Source organism: Lissotriton vulgaris, chromosome 1_1 (assembly GCF_964263255.1).
Source record: "Lissotriton vulgaris chromosome 1_1, aLisVul1.2, whole genome shotgun sequence".
NCBI lineage: Eukaryota > Metazoa > Chordata > Amphibia > Caudata > Salamandridae > Lissotriton > Lissotriton vulgaris.
The window spans coordinates 1,340,134,621-1,340,154,592 of record NC_141685.1 but is presented as its reverse complement, the minus strand read 5'-3'; the positions used below and the strand labels follow the sequence as shown (position 1 = coordinate 1,340,154,592).

Sequence of the window (19,972 nt, the reverse complement as noted above, 5' to 3'; positions counted from 1 at the left end):
GCAGGCACCGCTGCCATGCTTGGGATGACAGCCAACCGCCACCCCGACGGGATTCTAGATCTTGTCGGAGGCAGCAGTCTTTCCTACCAACCTTTGCGGTCCGACCGCCTGCATCCTAATGTGGCAGTCAGAAAGAAGGCCTGTCTGTCGATGGGACCGCCACCGACGGCCTGTCGATGGATGTCCCACCAACATGGTAATCAGGTCTCAAGTGCCATACCCAGCATTGGCAAACACCAGCAAAAATTAAGCACTGCTTTATTTCATATCTCTCTCTTAGTGCCATATCCAATTCTGACTTTGACAGACCCAGTATGTGGAGCACAATTTACCTCAACCTTTCCATAACCAAAGCTGAGGGAGACCCCAAAATCCTCTGTAAAGTGCTTTAAGCTATTTTTGATTCTGGCATCTTGTTTCTTCCAGAGTTTTGCTTAGCATTCTGTGACTTGTAGTTCTATTTATGAGATCAAATCAGGTCACAAGTTTCAGTATGCAAAACATCTAAATTGGATAAGATACTCACATATAGACCTAGAAAAAGCTGAGCCTTTCAGTGCACTGCTCTTCTGTTATTTGTCAAACAAATTAAAAAAACTGGTAGCAGCATCCTAGGACACCAACAGTGTACGCAGACCAAATGTTAGACAAAAATCAGAAAAGTTGGTCTTTAAAAAGACAAGCAATACCATCGATAGGATGCAGTATTCATCATGGTAGCTTCTGGCATCACAATAGTTTTCTATCATTCCAGATTTTTATCAGCGGGGTGCCGTAAGCCGCTGTGGTCAAAGAGCTTTAAAGCGGGCTGATGTTTCATCAGAGCAAACAGATGCAAACAAAATGTATAATTTACAAGTTGTGCGGATTCAAAGTAGCCGGAGATAGGCAAGTTAGAGTGCTGCAAATTATTTATTTCCAGTTCACTCATGGGCAGTCTTTAGCAGCACAGGGCCCCTCCCAGCGGTATAGTCATGAGCCCAGGCATTTGGATGTAAAGCTGCTGAAGGCCAGAGAGGGGCAGGGGCTCTCCTTGAGTTGGGAACACAAACTGAAAGACATTCAGAATGTCACAGTCAAGCAGCGCCTTGTGATCGAAAAAGGGAAAACATAAAACTGCAAATACTTTACATTTGAAATGCAGGGGGGCGGAGGGAGGTGCACCATTGCACCCTGAAAACCCCTCCCCCCTTGTCACGGCTTCTGACTCCTACCCCGAGTTCCCCGTAGCGAGTTTCCGTTGGCTTTTGGTGTTTTTTCGCTCAGCACATACAAGAATCACAAATGTGTGTTCTAATGGCTCCCTGTGACTTAAAATGCAACCCAGAACCTGGCTCTGTAGTCCAGAGAGGCACACCAGCTGCATCCTCCTTTATCGAGCAACAGTGCTTCCAGGTCACTGGACTGCATGTGGTGGCAGTAGCAGATTATAGTGTCAGGGCTGACCTTTTGACCTGTCCATTGCCAAGTGCAGTTGCCTACTGGCCTCTCCTAGGTTTGTAAATTGGTCTGCTAGTGAGTCTCCTGTAAGCGGGTCCTTCGATCCATCCATGCGGGTCATGAATGACACGGGCGTGTGTAGTTCATGTTTGTGCGGTGGAAAGTGCAGTGAGAGTATGGGCTGGTGCTACATATAACTGATCCAGGAATCCATTTTTGTTATTCCCTGCACTGGAAAGACTCAACAGCAATGTGAAAGGAGTGGAGTGGTGTGGCTCACTGGTTAGAGGCGGCAGACCCGGGAGCAGAGGACGGCCTGGGACCAGGGTTCAATTCCCGACGCGGCAGGGTTGTGGACCAGGGTCAGCGGACTCGATAATTCTCACCTTGGTGCCTACTCTAACCAGGGATCACACTCAGCAACTCTGGGCATTAGCTTGCCTCATCTCCACAACGGCCCCCCACATATGCCGGAGATGCCTGGTTTCACCTTGGAGATACCCAGTAGGGACCATCTCACAGGGAAAGCCAGGACGGGTTCCCCAGCGGTCTATTCGCGCCAGGATACACAGGTAGTAATTGAGCGAGGTATAAAACAGAATATAAAGGTGTCCCCAAAACAGCCCCGAAGTCCTCTGGAGTGGGCAGAATCTATGGTGTGGAGGGAAAGGTTCCTTTGAAGTCCAAGGAAACCCCCTGTCCTTTCCTGCTCCAATGTCCCCGGAAGTCTGCGCTCAACAGGCTGACTGGCAGCGTAGTGCCCTTGTTATGGGCGTCCTCTCACAGGAAACTCCACCCCCGTTGGCACTGTGAAACAAAGACTATGTTGGACCAGACTGAGAAGAATATAAACAAGCATTGGCATAGCCAATAAGTCTCGCCTTTGGGACCTTATAAGTATTTAATTATGCAGCACAATATCCTTGGTGCAACATCAACTGTTGCATAGCTAAACACTTATAAGGTCCCAAAGGCGACATTTAGAGAGAAGGTGGGACATTTAGAGAGAAGGCGGGACATTTAGAGAGAAGGCGGGACATGGTCCCGCCTTTGGCCAATAGCGGGCTTTCAATTTTTGAAAGCAACACGCAAAGGCCAATGGAAGGTGTGGAAGGAGGCCAACCCACACGGAGGAGGCTCTTGGAAGTCTGAAGTGATTCCAAGAGCCCTCTGCTAGAGCAGCGCATGCGCGTGCACTAGGCAAGCCCTAAAAAGACCTGCCTGAAACTGAACCAGAAGATGGACCTGTAGAAAACAGAATCTCTGTCTGCAGAATGTGCATAAGTATAGCACACAAACTACCAGTTATTGTGCCAAGCTTCCTCATTAACCGAAATGCAGAGTCGCACACCATTGCAAAACAAGAAACTTGGTCAGAAAGAGGAATCTGGAAGTTCTGCACTCTGCCAGGAACAGATGCCTTGAAGAAGGAACTGATTGACTGCTGAGGTTTGCCAAATATACCCCTACATGAAGAAGTGACCTAGAAAAGAAGGACTACCAGGAGCTGAGGCAAGAGGAACAGATTGCAGTCCTCTGTGACCCTCGGACTCAGAAAAGTATCTGCACTTCCTGGCTCTGGCGTGAGGTTTTCATACCATGGGGCCATGTGGCAAGTTTAGAAGCAGAAACGCCTGTGATTGCTTGGCACTCACGGAAATCAAGAGGCTCCGATAGAGAGCAGCCTTCTCCTTCCCCATATGTGCATAGCCATACCTCATTAGCCAAACAGGGCCAGAGTCTGTAGCATCACTCGGGCTGGAGCCAAGTCAGCATGACTATTTCTTGTAGCCCGTGCAGGACTGCACGCCTACATGTGCCTCAAGCACCAGCCCTCAGATGGTAAAAGTGGGCCACCACACTACAGGCTAAAAGCCTACGGTACAGTTCAAGGAAGTGACATTGAATGGTGCTCAATTTGGTGAGGCAGAAGCCCAGAAAGGATCTGGCTGTTACAATTTTAGCTCGTTAACCCTTGTCTGCACTGGCACTTCTGAAAATGTTCCCAGATACGCCTAGAGACCAGTCCTGCCAAGTACCACGCATCAGGCGTTCGACCAACACATTTCAGTGCAGTGGTCCGCATCACCGCACTGAAATGAAAAGTCACGCAAAAATGGTATAGTGCCTCCTTGGCTGTCAAGCAGTAGTAGCTCTGATAATGCTGACTAAAATAAAGGAATGGTAGAGCATCATGTCATGTGTGCTGCTCCCGGCATGCTTGAGGGCTGACTGAGGTAGTAGCTGTAACTCACTTGGCGGCTACAATTTTTTATTAAAAGGATAAGATTTCTTGCCGCAGTGCTGCATTCATTGGGACTAATGTCACGAGGTAGAGCCCAATAGGCACGCGCTGCAGGATGTTACGTCCTGCTGCCGCTTGCTGCAGTAAAGTTTGTGGGAGGACGGCAAATCATGGAAGTGCTGGGCTTCTCAGCGATAAATTGAAATGAATTGACTCCGCAACATCGGTACCCAACACCACAGACCCCAGCAGCTGATGGGGCCCACTCTGTGAAGCTCAGCTGTTCCTCCTGCTGAGTCTGATGGGCGGGTGGCTGGCGCACTTTGCCGAGGGAGTGATGGGTCAGTACTCTCAGGAAGCGGGTGGCCAGCTTGTAAACCAGAATTGGTATGACTCACAAGTAAGTGTCAGCGAAACAGTGCCATACTTACTTCGCATTGAAATGTTAATCTAATTTGCTTGTAAATTACGGGCTTAGCGTGATCAGCTGCCTGCTTTTCACTGTAGTTTTGCCCTTGTCACTGAGCACCCAGGAACTGGGGGTTTGGTGCTGCAGTTATTATTTTATATTTCGCCAACAGATCTCAAGTTGGGTTAAAGCGTACTGCTTGGTTAAAACCACCCTTCCCCATGGTCCGTGGCACTCCTCCGGGCTCAACCATATTCCAACTATTTAGTACCTACACAGAGCTGTAGTGCTTGATGACCAGGACCGTCAGGGATGAGACCGAACTATACAAGACCTTTGAGGACACTCATCCTATGTAACAAACTCTGCCTACGTGACTGCCACGAAAACTAAGAGGGCTGAAGAAAAAAGTTCTAAAACGACCTTCTAAAATTAGGATTTTCGACTCTGACAAGTTAGAAATATCAAGTTGTGAAGGATCTAAAACAGATCTAACCTGTCACTAGAAACTGCCACAAAACCTCTGTAGTTTGCCAGCCAGCCCTCTATTTCTCAGTTTTCCCACCCCATGCTATCAGGGGTTACATGAATCCAAGCTTCCCCGCCACACTCTTTACTTCCCTCTCCATCCCATACATGTTCTGCAGTGAGCTCAGGGGTTCTGCTAGCTCAGACTGATCACAGCACTGTCATAATTTCTATAACTCTGGTCTTTCTTTTGGGCATTATGGTAGTGCTTAGAAGCAGGCACTCTAGGTCATATGCATTGTCCATGCTGCTCAGTCTTTCCACCAGGGAGGTTGAATGCTTCTTTCTCACTCAACATACCCCTTGCCACCACATTACTTCCCAAGTGCCCTTCCATTTTGGTGCTTTGTAGCACTATTAAGATATTCTTACAGCTTCTTGTTGTTCAAATGTGTGTAATTTCTGACATTTATTATTCATTGCTTAATTTTGCTCACAAGAAAATGTCACTCATAATCACTCAAATGTCACTCATGATTACACTGGAATAATGAAAATGTCACACATAGCAATCTGAAACCTTGGCAGCTATGAGAGACAGACAAAACTACTCACAGATAATGATAAATTCAAATTAGGCACCCGTTAGCCTCCATGGCTCCTCCAGGAAAAGAGAGTTAGAGTTCAATGCAGTATTTGCAGTATCCACTTGTACTGGACTTAAATGCCAGAAAGTTTGCGATTATTTAACTTGCATTCTTAAGCTATTTCTCTGCACCTCACATTTAATGAGGTTCGTTTCCTAACGCCAAGCATGCTGGGAAACAGTAGGCAAAAGGAGTCCAGTCTCCCAGCGCTGCTTTGCTAGAATGCTAATGATGGCTTATCACAGCAGGCCCCGCACATATATTCTGAAAGCACTTCCGAAGACTGCTGAGAAAACCGCAGTGCTTAATTTGACAGGGCCGGGAATATTTAATTATGCTCCAGTATGCGATGAGCCTCGAAATTATTTTAAATAAACGTACCTACCTGCTCTGCTTAGGCTGCATGTCTGCCTGGATGTCTAGAGAGTGACACATCCAGGCACAATCGAGTGTGTGACCCCGTCATGCGCATGATGCGCAGTCAATGTAAATAGCGCCTGCTCTGCCACACGCGGTGAAATCAGCCGCTCCATCTGAGACTGTTTATTGTCAGAGATTGCTCTTCTTTCCAGCTCAGGACATCTAGTGGGCAAGATCGTTTTAAGCGTGACATCACCGTGACCGGGCCCAGTTAGGCTGTGTGCACGTCGGCGCGCGGGGGACGTCACATCCTGCGTGCTGGTGTGGGAGGCAGGAGGTTGAATTTGCGTGCCCCCAAACCAATCATAATCATGACGTTCGCAGCGTCCCACTGCAGCTGCGGGCACCGGCCTGGGCCGTAGCGTGCTGTCAGCTGTGCTGCACCCTGCCCTATTCAGTTATTAACGCAGTCAGTGACCCCGTTTGCAGCGGCCGCCAGAAGTGAGGACAGTTTGTTACTGGAGGACGGGTCACATCTTAATTAGGATACGTGAGTGATGTAATATATATGCACAACATTTAATTTTATCTGCTTTCATTTTACCACGTCATGGTGATAATGTTGAATGGATAGTACTGCACCACAACTGTCAGCCGTTTGTTTTCTGAGTGCGAAATCTTAGCAAGGCTGTTGCACAAACTCGCTGCTTATTTGGGAACAAAAACAAGACAGTGTTGTTTTGCAGTCTCAGACAAATGACTGCCCTTGAGTTGTGATATTTTCAAAGGAAAAACTGAACATTCTATGACCCATTATGTCTTTGCTGGACGTCCTTCATACAGTTCTCATCTTATTTGTGGGGTCTTCTTCACATGCACATTTTGAACGTCCGCCATGTGCTTAGATGGCTCAGAAAGAAAAAAAGTAAAACCATACCGTGCATATAACTCGACTTTTCACCATCATGATGGGGGAGTTAAAGTTCAAATTTAGCCAACCAGGAGGCTGTAGGTAATGACTTATTTGAGGGAGTTAAGGACAAGAACCTAATCTGGGTTCATCCAGTAATTGTAAAAGGTGCAGTCAGCCTTTAAGAGGTAAACCGCATTAGGCCAGGTGCTTGAAATGTACTAAGGAACAGTGTATGTTAGGTAACTTCCCTCCAAATCTGGTCTCTCCTTGTTGTGTTTGATAGCTTATTATAGAAATTATTTAAATATATTTTTCTGTTTTAGTCTGTTAAAGTAGAACCAGTGATTATACAAAGAGTAAACACTAAAATATAACAATAAAGTGATGCAATGCTAAATGTTAACACAGTTGACTTCCTGTCAGCTTCATGCAGTCTTGGATTTACGCTGTTTACTTTGAGACGTAGTTTAAGCAAGGAAAGAATAGTCTAATCTGGACAGTCCGCACTCCATCTATCGGATTACGAACTGCGGAAATCAGATGGCTCTGCATTTCATTGGCTGACGATACGCACGGTGGTCCGAGGCCATGTTTGAATGGGAGTCTATTTTACACATACAAATGTGGAAGGGGCACAAGTCCGTCATGTTGGTAGTGCTATAAGATGAGGCCCACAGAGATACAAATACTTGGGGTTCCGTGGTAAGCCGCAAAGTGTGCGATAACCCTATTGTCTCGCAAGTTTCTGCATCATTGACCCTGAATAATAACATTGTGGGTGACATGACTGCAAAAGATTGTCTTTAAAACTAAGAAAGACTGGCAGTGCAATTTGTGGTTGTTTGAACTGCCAAGTGTTAAGAGTAAAATAGTGCTTTGTTTAGCGCTGGTGTTTCTCACCATTATTTTTTACCTTATTGCATTAAGTCAGTCACAGGCATAATCGGTTGCTAATGTAGTTCAAACACAAATTGCACTGCAGTCTTTCTTAGTTTTAAAGACACTCTTTTGCAGTCATGTCACTATTTTCACGGATCGCTAATGAAGAAACCACCTTACACAATGTTATTATTCAGGTTCAATGATGCAGAAACGTGTGTCAGACAAAACACCGACCTCCCTGCTGCATTGAACTTGACTGACACTCACCCTTAATACTTATACAAATGATGGGAGAAGGCTTGAGTTTTAGGAAGGATAGATCAGTGACATTATAAGGATTTTGTGATCCCCGGGCCAAACGTATTTTGTGGGATACTGTTCAGAACAGGTTTGAGTTTATGATGCAGTCTCAGCTCTTTCAGGCCCTCCATGGCGTTGTCACTGACAATGCACAGGCATACTCTCCAAATTATAAATCTGTTTTCATCAAATAGTGAGGGATAGTGAAGTGTGTTTTCAATATTGTAGTACAGCAGCTGACTAAATGTATTGTAAATAATCTCTGTGACCATTTCCTGTTGTGAATATATGAGGTCTTGTTTCTATCTAAAAGAAGCTTTATGAATGTTACATGGTGTGTATGATCAAAGTCCCACAGGGCCAAGGACTTTGTGATTCATTCTTCTGGTAAAGGTCTTGTGGTAAGACATATATGTGGGAAAAGCTGACAAATGCCAGTGTGGTAAAGTTCCCAGTGGAAGGATTCAGTTTCGTACGTGTGGTAAAGAGACTGACGTGTGGCAGATGTCTGTGTGGCAGCCACAGCCGGCAGTGGGAGTACCTGCAGGGCGGTGATGTGGGGAGGGGGAGGGGCAGGGTGGGTGGTAGTAATGTATGGATTACGGAGCTTCCCAGGTAAGTAAATATTTAAATAAATAAAACAAATTTCATTGAGTGCACTGCATCCCAAAATGCAATGCAGTGCGCGCAATGAAATTCATTTTATTTATTTAAATGTTTACGTACATGGAAAACTCCGTATTCCATACATTACTACCCCCCACCCTGCCCCTCCCCCTCCCCATGTCACCGCTCTGCAGGTACTCCCACTGCCGGCCGTGGCTGCTGTGTGGTAAAGTAAGTCACTGGGTTAACATGATTCTGCATTGTGATTATGTGTTAATCAGCCGAGTACTGTGTATTAAAAATGTCTTGTGTGAATGGTGGTTCCTTCCATGTGATAAATGTTCATTTTGATAAAAGATCTCCCTTGTGCTGCAGGGTACCACTGGGTAAAAGTGTGTTTAAACTGTTAAGGGACTGGATTGAGAGCAAGGATATGTGGTGTATGCACAAAAGTACATACTTGCATATCTCCGTGCTGTTACCTGTTACACCCTATCCTGATCTGACCTTTCTGTCTTGCTTTGTGTTTCTTCGTCCCTGAGGTGCTTATGTGAAGAGCCAGGTCTTCAGCTTCTAGTGGAACTCGAGGAGTGAGGTGGTGGCAATAATGTGTTAGACTTGTGGCTGTGGGTGGAGCCAATAAAGGAAGTGGGTGGGGCCAATAAAGGAAGTGGGTGGGGCTAGGGAAGTGGATGTGTCCTCTGCCAAATGTTTGAGCACCTGCACTTAATTTTTTACAAATTAAGCACTGAAAAACCGTGACGCAGCAGGCTTTGGAAAACCAATCTGAGCACTTCCGCAGACTATTGAGAAACCCGTGACGCAGCAGGCATTGGAAAACTATTCTAGGAGGACTCCCACCAAACGCCCAGTAAGGTGTGAAAAAAAGGAAACTTTCACAGGCTCCTGGGTTGTGACATAAACCAGTCATGAACCCTCTGAATTGTTTTTGGTGTTACTAAGGGTTGTTATAACAAAATCTGATCGTCAACAATGCTGAAAGCATTCCATGCGGGGCTTGTAACTGATATGACAAAGCCAGTTTCATACTTCATGGCTGTGTGTTTTTTTAAAGGCTATATGGAAAGGATTCGAGCCATAGGGTTCTGATAAGTGAAAAGTCCAAAAGAACAAGCGTTTAAAGCGTGTAAACTGCGATAAAGATGAGCAAAAGTGCATTCTATGAATTATCACTTTTTGGTTTTGTACATGGGGCAGGGCTTTAACACCTTGGCTGCTAGGGAGATTTTTCTCCTGTGCTGCATTTGCAGGATCCCCATTGTTCATGACGAGCTCAGCTCGTCATAAGCACACAACCAGTGTACTGCAGCGGAGGGGTTAAGTGGGATGAAAAAACTGGGGGGTCACTCAAAGGGGCGTGGCCGATGTAATTAAGGGCGTGGCTGAAAAACACACAAGCTCAAAATCTTTGCTCAGCATTGTGTGCCGCCCGACTTGTATTTTGCTGTTCCTGTCATTGTACCCAGATATATGATGCAACAAGTAACAACATACCCACGAGTCCGGACTATTGGCTTTGTCAATAGTTCTTAGTTGCATAAGATAAAAAAGCAGCAACTTTGGCTTGTATATAATATTGAAAAAGCTTTCACTTAAAGCCCTGGTGACCAGGGTCGTATTGGGAATCACAATTTGGCCCGGGTACTGACGAAAAAAGTGGCCCACATTCAAGGGGCGTGGCCCACAATTAAGGGGCGTGGCCCACATTCAAGGGGCGTGCCCTTTCATGAAACACCATTGGTTACAACGTCAATGTCCTTGAATATTAGATGTAAATACATTAGGAATTTGGACAAGTATGGTAGTGCACTGTCCAGTGACCAGCTGAAAGAGGGCATCAAAGATCAGAAATTGGATTATAAATTCAAATCTGTTCTGAACAGGGGCCCAAAAATATGTTTGGCCCAGGGCCCGCAAAATCTTTAAGATGTTTGGCACAGAAATGAATTAAAGTGAGAGGATACTGTTCTTGCACAGGAGACACGGGGGAAAGGTGACAATGGCGCCATGCTGAGCAACTAAAAAAACAGCAAGGCCCCTTTCTGTCACAAAATTATTCGAGCCCTTCAGGGAAGGAGCACCTAATAAGCAGCGAAGCCCCTGCTATTACTAACCTACTCAGCCCTCGCCAGACCTTCAGCTCAGGAGCACATGAACAGCAGTGAGGCCCCTGCAATTAATAAATTAATCAGCCCTACCCAGCCCTCCAGGCCTCAGGGCAATGTCCTGGCAGGGGAGCACAAAACACAGCTGCTGCTCCGTCATCCATGGTAGCTAGGGGGAGGCTGAGGTGAAGATGGTGCAAGTTGCAAAGATCACCTGGCCCCTACAGAGAGATCCATTCTTTCTCGCCCACTATTCCCTCAGCCGTTTTTTTCTGGACCCCGACTCGCCATCTTGTCCATTCCCTCGTCTTGTACCCTTCCCCCTCGTTTCCCCCTTGACGATCCTCAAATGTTTCTTCCCTTTTCTGTTTTGCCTTTCCTCCATACCCTTGTATCCCTCCCACCCTCCCTTGGTGCTGTGACTGCATCCCCCCTCCAACCACACTTAATGGAACTCTGCCTGAGAAAATCTACTATGTGTGTATATATATATATGTATATAGAGAACTCTAATCACTAGTATATGAAGTAGACCTTTGTACTATCTACCATTCCTATGTGACTCTTAAAGTATATCCATTTGTATCCCTTCCTTAGGTATTTAGAGATAACTCTAATCACTATGTGACTCTTAGAGTATATCCTTTTGTTTCTCTTCCTTGAGTGACTTTACTACTTGTACATTTGCAATTTCTCACTCTGTTTGTATCTCTTCCTTGTGTGACTTTACATCTTGTACATTTGCAATTTTTTCTGGTTGTATCTTTTATGTAACACATGTAATCCTAAATCCTTATGTTTCGCAGCTGATTCTTATGTAAAGCGCTCTGACACCTTCTGGTAAAGTTTGCGCTATATAACATCACATTAAATTAAAAACAAACAAAAAAAACCTAACACTGTTTATGTGCTGCGTGGGCCCCAGGGGGGCCGAGGTGAAAATGGCTCAAAGGCCTGAGCAACACCTGGCCCCCAGGGAGGACGATTTTTGCAAACAATCACCCCCTCCCCAGCCTGATTGCTTTGCTGGGCAGTGGGTGAGGAGAGGCCACAGCGGATAATCACTGCACAGTGAAGCTGCATTCATTTCTCTGTCTCTGTCTCGGTGCCCTCTGTGGGCCGTTTTTTCCCTCCCCTTTCCTAGTCCACAGAGATCACGGAGACAGAGACAGAGAAATTAATGCAGCTTCACTGTGCGGCTGGGAAAGGGGAGAAAAAAAACCGGCCCACAGAGGGCACGGAGATACCGGCCCTTCGGCCGATGCCCGAATGCCCGCATTGCCAATCCGCCCCTGCTGGTGACACCACGACAATGTTGCTGCTCTTGAGTTTAAAAAAGAGAAGGGAAATCCAGAGGGAAAATGACTCTCTTTAAAGGATTTCCTTTCCCCTAGAACGCTCCCCTGGCATTGACGTCATGCCGTAACTTCTCCATTAGTGAGAAGTGAGCAGTGTGAGCATGCACACATCGACTTGCCTGCTTTCACTGCAGTCCGCAAAAAAAACAGACCGCCTGTGCTTCTCAGGAAGCGGATGGTCGGCTTGTAAACCAGAATTGGTGTGACTCACAAGTGTCAGTGAGACAGTGCCAGACTTACTTCGCAATTAAATGTTAATTTAATTTGCTTATAAAATTATGGGCTTAGCGTGATCAGCTGCCTGCTGGTCACTGTAGTTTTGCCCTTGTCAGTGAGCACCCAGGAACTGGGGGTTTGGTGCTGCAGTTATTATTTTATATTTCGCCAACAGATCTCAAGTTGGGTTAAAGCGTACTGCTTGGTTACAACCACCCTTCCCCATGATCCGTGGCACTACTCGGGGCTCAACCATATTCCAACTATTTAGTACCTACACAGAGCTGTAGTGCTTGATGACCAGGACCGTCAGGGATGAGACCTAACTCTACAAGACCTTTGAGGACACTCATCCTATGTAACAATCTCTGCCTACGTGACTGCCACGAAAACTAAGAGGGCTGAGAAAAAAGTTCTAAAACGAGCTTCTAAATTTAGGATTTTTGTCTCTGACATGTTCTGTTTATGCTTGGCTTTTTTCCTTAGATAGCTCTGGTCTCCACTCTTCATTCTTTCTGATTTTATTTAGACGATAAGCTTAATTTCAAAGTTCCTCTCTCAAAGTTTATGTATTCTCGTCATCACAAGCTGTGTATTGCTTTACTGGATAAAACCTCCTCTCTACTGTGCCATTTTCCACCCAGACCCTGGTTATTCACACACTGAACAGTGGGACGTGTGCATTTCTACCGAGACAACATGTATAATTAGACAACAAAGTTGAGCTGATCAGAGTTCCAGAATGACATGCATCATTGCTCTGTTCTGAAAGCATTAAGTGCAATCCCTGCCCACTGTTGTACTACATTTTGGAATTCTTAAACTGTTACCATCTGAAGTGCAGCATATTTTTCCCCCTTTTTTATAAAATATTTAAATAGTCAAACGCTTGTTGTGTCCAAATTAAGTGCCCAGGTACGGGCTAACTACCGGCTCTAACTTGCATCATGGACGATCTGGAGTTCGCACTGAGCGTGTCCCTTTCACCACAAAGTAAACTGCCTCCTGCTCATTCCCACCTATAATGTTTTGAATTTTATTTCTCCTAGCGGGATGTACTGTTTAAAAATGGAAATATTAGTATTTTAAAAATATCAAGTTGTGAAGGATCTAAAACAGATCTAACCTGTCACTAGAAACTGCCACAAAACCTCTGTAGTTTGCCAGCCACCCCTCTATTTCTCAGTTTTTCCACCCCATGCTATCAGGGGTTACAAGAATCCAAGCTTCCCCCCCACACTCTTTACTTCCCTCTCCATGCTATACATGTTCTGCAGTGAGTTCAGGGGTTCTGCTAGCTCAGACTGATCACAGCACTGTCATAATTTCTATAACTCTGGTTTTTCTTTTGGGTCTGATGGTAGTGCTTAGAAGCAGGCACTCTAGGTCATATGCATTGTCCATGCTACTCAGTCTTTCCACTAGGGAGGTTGAATGCTTCTTTCCCACTCTGCATGCCCCTTGCCACCACATTACTTCCCAAGTGCCCTTCCATTTTTGGTGCTTTGTAGCAGTTTTAAGATCTTCTTACAGTTTCTCGTTGCTCAAATGGGTGTCATTTCTGACATTTATTATTCATTGCTTGATTTTGCTCTCAAGAAAATGTCACTCATAATCACTCAAATGTCACTCATAATTACACTGGAATAATGAAAATATTACACATAGCAATCTGAAACCTTGGCAGCTGTGCCGCTCTGACTCCGAGTCATGGGGGTCACTGACTGAGTGACTCCCCGCCGAGGTCTCTCAGGCCACCAACGCACTTTTATTTATTGCAGCCGGCGCTCACCTCAGCTGTGCACGAAGACAATGCAGCACACCACCAGACACGACCGACGGCGAGGACTCCCACTCGATTTAAGTGGCCCGCCTTTACTTCCAGTACTTCCTTCGGACGTGACGGCAAGTAAGCGTCACATCGGGATTATAATCACCTTGGCGCCCTGTGAGTAAACCTGGCTATGTCAGCCAGTTACAGCATTGTGCTGAGAGGGCAGCCCCGCCCCCCCCTAATTAACTTCTAACAGTGCGTGTCTGTCAAATGTAAGCGCGGGGGCAGGAAATTACAGCTCCAGACTGGAGCCAGCACCGAGGATTGTAATGTTACATTGTAGCCGCGCTCTCACTCTGCCCGGCACGAGCTGAGAGCAGCGATTAGAACCTACATGATTAGAATGAACTAGAGCAGCTGCTGGCACTGGCTGCAGCAGGCTCTCGGATGGGACTCGGAGCAGCAGAAGCCGTGCACAGGAGCCGCCGGTGGCGCGAGCGGCAAAATGCGTGACAATGCATTTCAGTGCGGTGATGCGGAACACCGCACTGAAATGCGTGAGTGTCACACGTGATGCGTGATACTTGACAGGACTGGAGCGGAGCACGTTTAGTTAAATAGCCAAGGCCACAGACTTCTTACTGCTGCGGCTGGCAGCTGCACGCTTGTTCATGATGACCAAGTTTCAGGCTGCCTGTATTGGCAATGGCAGTGCTGTTCCTGCGTGTGTCACGGTAAATTAAAGGCCGATCCAGCGAGCAGACCCGACGATCCACCGGCTGCTGAGTGAACCACACTGACCGTGCTGGAGTGGTTTCTCAGCAGCCCAGAGAACACACCACCATTGCACTTCACTTCTGCGCAGAGCTGCGCTGAGCCCCAGAAGCATGCCCGACTGCTGTGTTTTCCATGGGAGTCATTGCGACCTTGAGGCGCCCGTTAATGAATTACTCGCCAGCCTCGCTAAGTAAATGACTTCCTAATGATATCTCTCTGCTCAATAACATACTCTTTTACATTAATAGCGTGGTCATTATGATCGTCTTCAGCGGCCTGCTGCCGTGTTTCAAGCAGGAATGTGCCAGTCAGTGATGTGTGATACTGATCCATGCAGCCATGCCTGAGGATGTAAAGAGATTTTTCAGAGCCTTTGTGAAGGTTTGTTAAAAACCTCACATCTTGTCAAGAACTATACATTTTCCACTTTCTTATTTCTGTTCGAAAGTTATTACTTTTACGACAAATTAAACTGCACATTTACTCATTTACCATTAGCAAATTGATATGTCAAAGAAAGCATTGCAGGAAAAAGGTTGGGCCTGATGTACAATTTTTGCATGATGTGTGAATTGAAGTAAGTGTGCCTGATGTTGGTAACTTGCTATGGCTGCTAAAATTTGCTTCATTCCCAGCTGCCTGCCGTGCCCCTATATGTTTCCCTCGTCTTCATTGCTTGATTTTTGCTCATAACAAAGTGTCACTCATAGTCGTTAAAATGTCACTCATATTTTCACTGAAATTATGAAAATATCACACATGGCAATCTGAAACCTTGGCAGCTATGATTATGCTAAGGATGGCTTATTACAGCAGGCCTGACACGTCCATTCTGAAAGCACTTCCGAAGACTGCTGAGAAAATCGTGACGCAGCAGGCTTTGGAAAACCAATCTGAGCATTTACGCAGACTACCGAGAGCCCCGTGATGTAGCAGGCATTGGAACTTGGAAAGCCATTCGAAAAGCACTTCTGCAGACTATTGAGAAACCCATGACGCAGCAGGCATTGGATAGGAGCACTCCCACAAAACGCCCAGCAAGGTGTGAAAAAAAGGAAACTTTCACAGGCTCCTGGGTCGTGACATTCGCCAGGCATGGACCCTCTGAATTGTGTTTGGTGTTACTAAGGGTTGTTATAACAAAATCTGATCTTCAACAATGCTGAAAGCATTGCATGCGGGGCTTGTAACTGATGTGACACGGCCAGTATCATACTTCATGGCTGTGTTTTTTTTAAAGGCTATTTGAAAAGAATTCGAGACATAGGGTTCTGATAAATGAAAAGTCCAAAAGAACAAGCGTTTAAAGCGTGTAAACTGTGATAAAGACGAGCAAAAGTGCATTCTATGAATTATCACGTTTTGGTTTTGTACATGGGGCAGGGCTTTAAGTGGGATGAAAAAACCGGGGGTCTCTCAAAGGGACAAGGCCGATGTAATTGAGGGTGTGGCTGAAAAACACAGAAGCTCAAAATGTTTGCTCAGCATTGTGTGCCGCCCGACTTGTGTTTTGCTGTTTCTGTCATTGCATCCAGATATGTGATACAACATGTAACATCATACCCACAACTCAGGACTATTGGCTTTGTCAATGGTTGTTAGTTGCTTAAGATAAATAAGCATCAACTATGGCTTGTATAGTGACAATGTTGCTGGTCTTGAGTTTAAAAAAGAAAGAGAAATCCGGAGAGAAAATGACACTCTTTAAAGGATTTCCCTTCCCCTAGAACGCTCACCTGGCATTGACGTCATGCCGTAGCTTCTCCACTAGTGAGAAGTGAGCAGTGTGAGCACGCGCACATTGACATGCCTGCTTTCACTGCAGTCCGGAAAAAAACAGACCGCCTGTGCCAAGGGTACAAAACAGAGACCCCTTTTGAGGCCCCTTTAAAAAAAACTGCCAGTGCTCAGCACCGGCGAGACCTGGCCCACTTAATGCCCTGCATGGAGGTAACACATGGCCCTGCAGTCTCTGCAGGGCAGGTGGGCTGGTGAAGGGGCCTCCATTCAGCTAAAAGTCTAAAAATATTTGTGAGCTATTGGAGAATCAAGGCTCCCTTAACACATTCTGCATGGGGGGCATCATTTTGAGTATGCCGCTGTACATACATTGTTACATACATTCAGTATGGTTTAAGGCGCAGGGAGAGAAAGTTATTAGCCAAGGAGCACGTGGACAAGGAAGTCGTGATTCCAACTCAGCTTCCTCACTTTCATCATTAAATATTGGATACTAGACCGAGACACAAGTCCTAAAAAAAGAAGTGGGGGTACTAACCAAGTTAGACAGTATGCAAGTAACATCATGATGCATGGCTTCGTATGTGGCATCACAACCCATGACCTCACGGGAAGAGACATCTGATCCTAACACCTCAGACATTATCCTAGCAGTTCTATTGTGAGTATAATTGAGTTCGTTACAAGATTAAACAAGGGAGATTTTACATGGGTGTTGTGCCAAAAAAGTGACGCAACCCAGACACAAAATCTGGGACTCAATTTATACATTTAATTTTTTAAAACTCTGCCACAAAGAAATTGGTAGCAAGGATGAAAGTTGCAGAAAATCTGTTCTGATTAATTGGTTGCAAAGTCTGCATTGTAAAATAACTTATGAGGTTAGGGCACCTGCTGCAGAGATCTTTGTGTGTCCCGTAAATCTCAGGGAATAATAACGGTAACATAACTCTGGGTTAACGCATTTGCTGGAGAGATGTGTGCTTTGTCTGGTCCCAGTTTTGAATCAGAGTCGATAGAGGGTTAATACGTCTCCTGCAAAGCACACCATGTAACACGCAGATGACAGATTTTTATTTTATGCAGCTAGTTAAGTGGGTTACTGCTTTTAACACAAAAATCATTTTGTTACTTGCTAAATTGTAATCCTTCTAATATAGCATACTGAACTATGGAGGATATGTAACTCCTACACCTTGTAACCCTCACTGTCTTAAGTAACACATCATGTACATTGATCTGCACACTTATACTTTATTGTCAGTGTATAATGTTTATGTGTTATGTCAAGGGCATAGCTCTATAAAAGAATAAAAACAAAGTAGTGCTTTTTAAATACTTTTTTGTGTAAATCTTGGGACAGACCAACACATCTTTAAATTTTTCAGTACATGCATACCTCCTATATAAAGGGACTGAACACAGTCAAAAGCATGCCTCTCTTAAGTACATGTGAAGTGATAAGCTGTCTGTCTTTGTTTTTTCTCCATTGCATTTAGGTGTGAGGCTCCCAATAACTCCCAGCCAAGATACCTGAACAAAAGGAGGCCTGATGGCCCCTTAACATCGGCCTTCGTTTTGGGCCAACTGGAATTTAAATACAAAGCCCCCTCGTTTGCACGTTGCTGCTTGGAACAAAGCAGACAATGTGCAGGCACCAGTGCTTAATTTGTGCCGGTGCTTTCCGGTGCTCAGCACCAGCTCTTAATTGTCAGCACCCGGGCTTATGACTGTCTGCTACATGGAAGTGGTGTCTGCCAATTTAGGTATGAGCACAACAACTTCTGTTTATTAATTCCATTTCAATATCCAATTATTAGTATTTGCCTCCAAAGCCATTCTTATAGCTTTGGGGGCCTGTAATAGTATGATTGGTCACAAGTTTAAGAGTGTGGTGATTAGTAGTGTGTTGGTGCTGTAATTGGCAGTGTTGCCAGGGGTAACGGTGGTGCAAGCTCTAGTGTCCTCCTGTTGAGAGCCCCGGCACTATGTTTTTTATAAATTAAGCATGGCAGGCACTGCTGTAAGTGTCCCGATGTCTGAAATCTACACCTGGGCGAATTCAGCATATCTTAGTGGGGCCCACCTTGGACGCTGACTACCCGCGTGTACCCCCGACTTGAGCCTTGTACTAGACCATATCTCATTGGTAGAAATGTATTGTCCTCACATGTTATAACCATCTATAACCTGAGATGGTTCTATACAGTGCAGCAGAGCTGTCAGGTCTGAACATTTAATGGGGCAATGCGTATTTAAAAACCATGGTGATTGGGCAGAAAGATAAAAAGATGTTTGCAGTTTCCAAAGACCAGTATACTTTTTCCTGTGTCACAACAGAGACACGAATTTTGATTACCTTTGAAAGAAGGACGTTGAATTTATCAGGCATTGCCCCCTGGTTCTGCACTAGTTCTTGGACATGGCGACTGTGGACAGGGTGTCTTCACTGTCTCAACCTTGGGCCATCGGTGCTGGCCCCCTGGGGCACATGGAGACACATGGTCCACACAGATTGTTCTTCTCGTGTCACACACAACTCTGCACGTCCTGCGGATACAAATAAAGTAAGATTGTGAGACACCCCATCTGGTCAAAGACTTTGTTCTACTAAATCAGAGCCTTTCAGAGTTGGTCCATAAGGGACAGATTTCCAACATACCCACTGTCTATTAAACTAACGGTGTCCAACGTAGGTCCACTGATTAATAATACACAAATTAATTCTATTTAGATGATTTATATACACATTTATCTTAAGTGGGTGTTCTGAAAATTTGCCACGGATCTGACCCTGCAAGGGAAATCTTCAATACCCCATGACCCAATGGTACCTGCTGGAGCTTAGAAGAACTCTTAGAAGCTCTATTAGGAAGGCAGAGTCTTCAAGTTACATAGATGTGGCAGTAAAAGTAGTAAATGTGTACTTACCAATATACTTGCCTTCACTTAAAACAGAATATTTATGTAGAACACCAACCCCATCTCTAATTCCTTCTCTATCCATAGCCCTGTTTACTTCCTTTAACCGCATGATGGTCTGGGCTCATCAACCCACCGAATCGCAGACCCTATTTATGTGTTACGAAAGACCTGCAGCTATGCAAATGATCTACACTGAAAAGTACTGCAGGTAAACAAGCTTCATAAAAAATCACTATAGATGTCCTGAAACCAAACCAATTTTCTATATCCTTTTTTAGCTAAAATTAATCATTATTACTTATCTTGCTTTTTGTCCTCATTTTAGGTTTTGTTTCTTTTTTTAAATTTTCTCATAACTGCTTCTTTTTTTAATATTCAAAATGGCTGCCAAACATTGATCTGGTTTGCAGCTGCTAAATCATTTCTCTGAGTTCCTGAATTGCAGCCTCACTCCCGAAACAGTGTGCATATGTGAATTGTTACATAAGTGCCTTTTTCAAAAGTGGAACTCTCCACTTGATGAATACAATCATGTTCCTTCTCTCAACAACTGTCATTAATGTACCCGCTGGCAGTGGGCAGGCACCAAACAAGATGGCCGCTGAGGCGTAGGGCTCCCAAGCTCATCGAACCATCCCCCTAATATCTAGAAAGTCATACAACAAACGTCCTTTCTCCCCAAAGTGAAAAACTGTGAACCCAAAGTCCCTGGGGGTGCTGTTGTGAAGATTTCTTGAAGGGAAGTCTGGACCAAAGAGAAAGAAGAAGTGCTGCCAAGGTGACAGG

General features: G+C 45.2%; 1 protein-coding gene across 1 annotated transcript in view; it reads right to left on the bottom strand.

Moving 5' to 3' along the window:
- The window catches only part of B4GALNT1 (beta-1,4-N-acetyl-galactosaminyltransferase 1), a 613,238-nt gene extending 594,480 nt beyond the window's left edge, over positions 1-18,758 (bottom strand). The window contains exon 1 of the mRNA XM_086966472.1: positions 18,621-18,758. The gene's annotated coding sequence lies outside the window, so the exon portion shown is untranslated. The remainder of the gene's footprint in view (positions 1-18,620) is intronic.
- Positions 18,759-19,972: the final 1,214 nt, after the last annotated feature.